The sequence below is a fragment of the Crocuta crocuta genome, unplaced genomic scaffold (assembly GCF_008692635.1).
Source record: "Crocuta crocuta isolate KB4526 unplaced genomic scaffold, BGI_CrCroc_1.0 scaffold152, whole genome shotgun sequence".
NCBI classification, from domain to species: Eukaryota; Metazoa; Chordata; class Mammalia; order Carnivora; family Hyaenidae; genus Crocuta; species Crocuta crocuta.
This window is the reverse complement of record NW_027528798.1, coordinates 6,325,930-6,332,785: the sequence shown is the minus strand read 5'-3', so window position 1 is coordinate 6,332,785 and position 6,856 is coordinate 6,325,930. Positions and strand designations below refer to the sequence as shown.

General features: G+C 44.8%; 1 protein-coding gene across 2 annotated transcripts in view; it reads left to right on the top strand.

Moving 5' to 3' along the window:
• The first annotated feature begins 6,598 nt into the window (after nt 1–6,598).
• The window catches only part of NQO1 (NAD(P)H quinone dehydrogenase 1), a 14,401-nt gene continuing 14,143 nt past the window's right edge, over nt 6,599–6,856 (top strand). Inside the window, exon 1 of one of the 2 annotated variants that reach the window (XM_077755688.1) lies at nt 6,599–6,752. The gene's annotated coding sequence lies outside the window, so the exon portion shown is untranslated. The remainder of the gene's footprint in view (nt 6,753–6,856) is intronic. The other variant, XR_013333081.1, reaches the window with a different exon arrangement.

Genomic DNA, 6,856 nt, shown 5'->3' with positions numbered 1-6,856 from the left:
CACAGAGCCCGACGCGGGACTCGAACCCATGAACCGCGAGATCATGACCTAAGCGAAAGTCGGACGCTTAACCGACTAAGCCACCCAGGCGCCCCGAAATGAAGATATTTACATCTAATAGTAGATATGTCTTGTGCCACATTTAAAACTTTGAGGAAGATTCTACTTCTAGAAATTCTAAAATGCATTTAGAAATGTACCAATTCAGGGCACCTGGGTGGCTCAGTTGGTTGGGCATCTGACTTTGGCTCAGGTCAGGATCTCTCTGTTCATGAGTTCGAGCCCCGTGTTGGGCTCTGTGCTGACAGCTAGCTCAGAGCTTGGAGCCTGTCTTCGGGTTCTGTGTCTCCTTCTTTCTCTGACCCTCCCCTGCTTATGCTGTCTCTCTCTCTCTCTCTCTCAAAAATAAATAAAACATTAAAAAAAATGTACCAATTCACTGGATGCTAGTTTAACAGTCCACGGTTGTTTCCTTCTTAGTTTTCACTAGAAATAAAGGATCCTGATTTATGTAATTAAAATCTCTTACTACAGCTATTATGGCAAACTATGGTGATTCCTCAAAAAATTAAAAATGGGGGGGCGCCTGGGTGGCTTAGTCGGTTAAGCGTCTGACTTTCGCTTAGGTCATGATCTCGCGGTTCGTGGGTTCGAGCCCCGCGTCGGGCTCTGTGCTGACTGCCAGCTCGGAGCCTGGAGCCTGTTTCAGTCTGTGACTCCCTCTCTCTCTGACCCTCCCCTGCTCACGCTGTCTCTCTCTCTCCTAGAAATAAGTAAAAATATTTAAAAAAAAAATTAAAAATGGAACCACCATATGATCTGGAAATTCCACTTCTAAGTATCTATCTGAAGGAATTGAAATCAGTTTCTCAAAGGGATCTCTGTACACCCATGTTCATTGCAACATTATTCATAATAGCTAAGATACGGAAACAATGTGTCTGTCAACAGATGAGTAGATAAAGAAGATAAACACATACACAATAGACTATTATTCAGACATAAAGGGCACCTGGGTGCCTCAGTTGCTTAGGCATCTGACTCTTGATTTCGGCTCAGGTCATGATCTTGAGGTTCGTGAGATCCAGCCTTGAGTTGGGCTTTCAGAGCTTGGGATTCTTTCTCTCTCCCTCTCTTTCTCCTTCTCCTCCATTTGTGTGTGTGCTCTCTCTCTCAAAATAAACAGTCAAAAAAATTCACTTCCTTTGACAGATCCCTACTGCCCTGGTTAAGGCTATGGTTGGGAACCTATCCTTAACTCTTTTTTAAAAAAATATTTCTTTTTGAGAGAGAGAGAAAAAGAGAGAGAGAAAGAGAGTGTGTGTGTGTTTGTGTGTAGAGGCAGAGAGAGAGGGAGATGCAGAAATAGAAGCAGGCTCCAGGCTCCAAGCTATCAGCACAGGGCCTGATACGGGGTCTGAACTCACAAATCATAAGACCATGACTTGAGCTGAAGTCGGGCACTTAACCGACTGAGCCACCCAGGCGCCCCTTAATTCCTGAAGATATTGCACAATTTGCTGCTAAAGCATTAGATGCCCAATAAAAATCCCTAGACTCTCTGGCCAAAGTTTTTTTAGTTTTTAAATTTTGTTAATGTTCTTTATTTTTTAGAGAGAGACAGAGTGTGATTCGGGGAGGGGCTGAGAGGGAGGGAGACACAGAACCTGAAGCAGGCTCCAGGCTCTGAGCTGTCAGCACAGAGCCCAATAAGGGGCTCAANGTATCTATCTGAAGGAATTGAAATCAGTTTCTCAAAGGGATCTCTGTACACCCATGTTCATTGCAACATTATTCATAATAGCTAAGATACGGAAACAATGTGTCTGTCAACAGATGAGTAGATAAAGAAGATAAACACATACACAATAGACTATTATTCAGACATAAAGGGCACCTGGGTGCCTCAGTTGCTTAGGCATCTGACTCTTGATTTCGGCTCAGGTCATGATCTTGAGGTTCGTGAGATCCAGCCTTGAGTTGGGCTTTCAGAGCTTGGGATTCTTTCTCTCTCCCTCTCTTTCTCCTTCTCCTCCATTTGTGTGTGTGCTCTCTCTCTCAAAATAAACAGTCAAAAAAATTCACTTCCTTTGACAGATCCCTACTGCCCTGGTTAAGGCTATGGTTGGGAACCTATCCTTAACTCTTTTTTAAAAAAATATTTCTTTTTGAGAGAGAGAGAAAAAGAGAGAGAGAAAGAGAGTGTGTGTGTGTTTGTGTGTAGAGGCAGAGAGAGAGGGAGATGCAGAAATAGAAGCAGGCTCCAGGCTCCAAGCTATCAGCACAGGGCCTGATACGGGGTCTGAACTCACAAATCATAAGACCATGACTTGAGCTGAAGTCGGGCACTTAACCGACTGAGCCACCCAGGCGCCCCTTAATTCCTGAAGATATTGCACAATTTGCTGCTAAAGCATTAGATGCCCAATAAAAATCCCTAGACTCTCTGGCCAAAGTTTTTTTAGTTTTTAAATTTTGTTAATGTTCTTTATTTTTTAGAGAGAGACAGAGTGTGATTCGGGGAGGGGCTGAGAGGGAGGGAGACACAGAACCTGAAGCAGGCTCCAGGCTCTGAGCTGTCAGCACAGAGCCCAATAAGGGGCTCAAACCCACAAACTGTGAGATCATGACCTGAGCTGAAGTTGGACATTTTATTGACTGAGCCACCCAGGTGCCCCTCTCTCAAAAGCTTTAAGTGTATACTTGCAGTCATCCCTCACCGAGCAAATGATCTCCCTGAGACTAGAATATTAGAAAAGAATCCAAAAGAATGACTAATTTAAAGAATGTTAACCCACTGTTGTAGGACCTGTGAATCACACAGATTGAGCCAAAACTTCCGGAGTGTAGCTGAGAGTACCACTAAGGCCTTGCATTTTCTACCATATCACTCAGCCGGAGAGTCTGATCAAAGGGGATAATTGTTAAAAACAAGACAGCAGGCCCAAAATGGAGTCACTTATGTTTAGCCCTATGTCACCAAACAGACTTAATTACAGTTTCAGCTCACCTTGAACAGGAATCTTGAATCCGTCAGGAATGGCCCGATCAGCACTAGGTAGGTAATCTACCTGATAGACTCCCACCATTCTCTAAAAAAACCTGGGCCCCTGGGTGGCTCAGTCAGTTAAGTGTCCGACTCTTGATTTCAGCTCAGGTCATGATCTCATGGTTTGTGGGATTGAGTCTTGTGTCAGCACAGAGCCTGCTTGGGATTCTCTCTCTCTCTCCATCTCTCTCTGCCCCTCCCATGCTCTCTCTCTCAAAACAAATACTTAAAAAAATCCACTTTTCACAAAGTTTAACTTCCTTGTTCCCATTCTTATCTGTCTATAAAAGTATTTTCATTTTGCACAGCTTCTCAGAGCTCCATTCTACCTGCTAGATCAGATGCTGCCTAATTCATGAATCCATGAATAAAGTGAGTCCTCATTTTTCTTTAGGCTCAGTATGGCTTGGTTTGGCACTGGTACTGATCTTAACATTTTTGTATTTTGTGTCTATCAGGACTTTCTTTTCTGCAAATTGATTTTCAAAAATATTCAGTTAAAGAGCTATTTGTCAGGGCATGTGGCTGGCTCAGTAGGTAGATCATGTGACTCTTGATCTTGGGACTGGGAATTTGAGCCCCACATTGGGGGTAGAGATTACTTAGAAAAAATATCTTTAAAAAATAAGAGCTTAACTCTTAGCAACCACTGATCAGTTCTCCAATCTATAGTTTTGCCTTTTCCAGAGTATCATATACATAAAATCATATAGCTTTGAGTCTGTTTTTTTACATAGCCCAATGCTTTAGAGATTCATCCTTGTTGCTACATGCCTCAAGAATGATTCCTTTTTACTGCTGGTGGTGTTGGATTGTTTGGATGCCCCGCAGTTTATTCATCCATTCACCCAGGAGAGGACATGTGGGTCTTTTCCAATTTTTGGCTGCCATGAATAAAGGTGCTAAAAACATTAATGTCAGATGTGGGGTAAATATAAATTTTCATTTCTCTAGGGCAAGTACCTACGAATGGAATTTCTGGTCACCTGGTAAGTGCATGTTTAACTTTAAGGTTTTTTAATGTTTTATTTATTTCTGAGAGAGAAGGAAAGACAACATGAGCAGGAGAGGGTCAGAGAGAGAGGGAGACACAGAATCCAAAACAGGCTCCAGGCTCTGAGCTAGCTGTCAGCACAGAGCCGCATGCGGGGCTCGAACCCACGAGCCCATGAGATCATGGCCTGAGCTGAAGTAGGACACTTAACCGACTGAGCCACTCAGGTGCCCCAGTGCGTGTTTAACTTTAGAAAAGATTGATCAGGGGTGCCTGGGTGGCTCAGTCGGCTAAACGTCCGACTTCGGCTCAGGTCGTGATCTCACGGTTTGTGGGTTCAAGCCTCACGTCGGGCTCTGTGCTGACAGCTTCAAAGCCTGGAGCCTGTTTCGCATTCTGTGTCTCCCTCTCTCTGCCCCTCCCACACTCACGCTCTGTTTCTCTGTCTCAAGAAATAAACATTTCAAAAAAAAAAAAAATAGAAAAGATTGATCAATTGTTCTCAGAGTCACTGTACCATTGTGCATTCCCACTGGCAATGATGTGTAGGAGTTTCCCTTTCTCAGAATCCCCACCAACATGCTTGGTATTGTCATTTGAAAACCGTCTCAGCTGTTCTAATGTCTTAGCAGTGTTATCTCATCATGGTTTTACTCTGAATGTTCCTAAAGACATGCCACGTTATTTCATGCACCCGTCTCCTGTATATCCTCTCTGGTAAAGTGTCCGTTAAAATCCTTCCCAATTTTTTTAGGTCTGTTGGTTTTCTAGCAGTGAGTTTTCAGAGTTGTTTACATATTCTACGTCTAGTTTTCAACAGATATGTGATTTTTAAGTATTTTCCCCAGTCTTTGGCTTGTCTTTTTATTGGCTTAATATCTTTGCCGAGCAAAATTGGGTAATTTTGATCAAGTTCAATTAATAATTGTACTTTTGGTATCATAAGAATTCTTTGCCTAACCCAAAACAATCTTAAAAATAATGAAACAGACTTATATAGTTATTTTTCTTGATTACTGAGTTGTTGGGGTTTTTTTTGCACCCCCTTAAAATTTACAAGCCTTCCTTTAAGGGTGTACTTCCCACTTTCCTTCCCTCTGAATTTTCTTAGTTACCATTTCTAATTTTTCTGATGGTTACCCTTTTAAGTTCTATTTCTTTTTCCTACCCCTTTGATAGCATGGGCCTATCTCAGAGATATTGCAGGTTTGGTAGCAGACAGTTGCAATAAAGCAAGTCATGTTAATTTTTTGGTTTCCCAGTACAGATAAAAATTATGTTTACCCTATACTCAGTCTGTTAAGTGTGCAACCAGTACTAGGTCTAACAATGTACATACCTTAATTTAAAAATACTTCATTGTTGGGGCGCCTGGGTGGCTCAGCCGGCTAGGCAACCAACTTTGGCTAGGGTCATGATCTCCTAGTTAGTGAGTTTGAGCCCTGCATCTGGCTCTGTGCTGACAACTCAGAGGCTGGAGCCTGCTTCACCGTCTGTGTCAGCCTGTCTCTCTGCCCTTTCCCGGCTTGTGCCCGCTCTCTTGCTCAAGCTCTCTCTGTCTCTCAAAAATGAATGAACAGTAAAAATGTTTTTAATAAAAATACTTGTTTAAAAATGCTCATCATCTGAGTTTTCAGTGAGTGATAATCACTAATCACAGACCATCACACCAAATTTAATGAAAAGGTTTGTAATTTTTCAAGAGTTACTAAAATGTCACAGGCACAAAACGGGCAAATGCAGTGGGAAAAGGGGCGACGCGGAATTGTTCAATACGGGATTGCCACAAACTTTCAACGTATTAAGAAAAATGTAGTATCTGCAAAACACAATGAAACAAGCACAGTAAAACCTGTAAGATGAAGACTTTCTTGTAATTTCCCTTGGTAGGGATTTAAAACGTTGCGCTCTGCTCAGCTGCCTCAAGTCAGACTTTATGTAAAGCCACTCAACTTTCCTGTGTCTTGGCTATTCTCTAATTGTGTCCCTGTTACTACCTCTCTCTCCAGCCTTGGACTAAACCGATTAGAGAAGCAGGGGATTGAACCCAGGGAAGTGCGTCCTACGGGACCCCACAAGGGCACAACGTGAACTTTGCAAAGGAAGAAATGAATTCCCTTTTCCTGGAACACTTCTCGCGGGGTATCTCAGCCCTCCAAATCTAAGTCCAGAGTCACAGTGACTCAGCGAATGTGAGACTTAAGGACCACAGCCCTGCACACCCTATTTGCCCCCGTTCCGTGCGGAGGCGCTTTCCCAGGGCTGGGAGAGGCACACGGGGCGCGCCGGGACTCACCGGAAACTTCCCCCTGGTGTCCCCAAGTGGTGGCTCTGGACAGGGTCCATCCATAGGGCCTGCTTCCCACCAGCACCCAGACCCTTTAGCTGCACTCTCCGTCCCACACGTCCCCAGAGCACTCTACCCCGTCCCCAGACCCCCCTCCCCAGAAGTGCAATCACTGCGCCCTACCCTGGGCCCCAGGGGCAAGCAGCCGGCTCCGCCCCGAGAGGCGACCGAGTGCGCAGGCGCGAGGCAGGTATAAGGTGGCGGGCGCTCTGCAGCCTGCACGCGAACTGAACTGCCCGAGTTGCAGCCCCAGCCGCCTGACTCTTGCCCCCCCATCCTCCCCAAGCGAGGACTCAGCGGGCGGCCTGAGTCGCCCCGACAACCAGCAGCACAGCCACTCAGCACAGCCGGAGCCCTGGCTGGTGAGTGCCGCGTCCGGGAGCAGGGGTGCCCCCAACCCTCAATTGTCTGCAGGGATCCTGGAGGGGCTTAGCGCTCTTTTTTTTTTTTTTTTTGCCCAAGACTC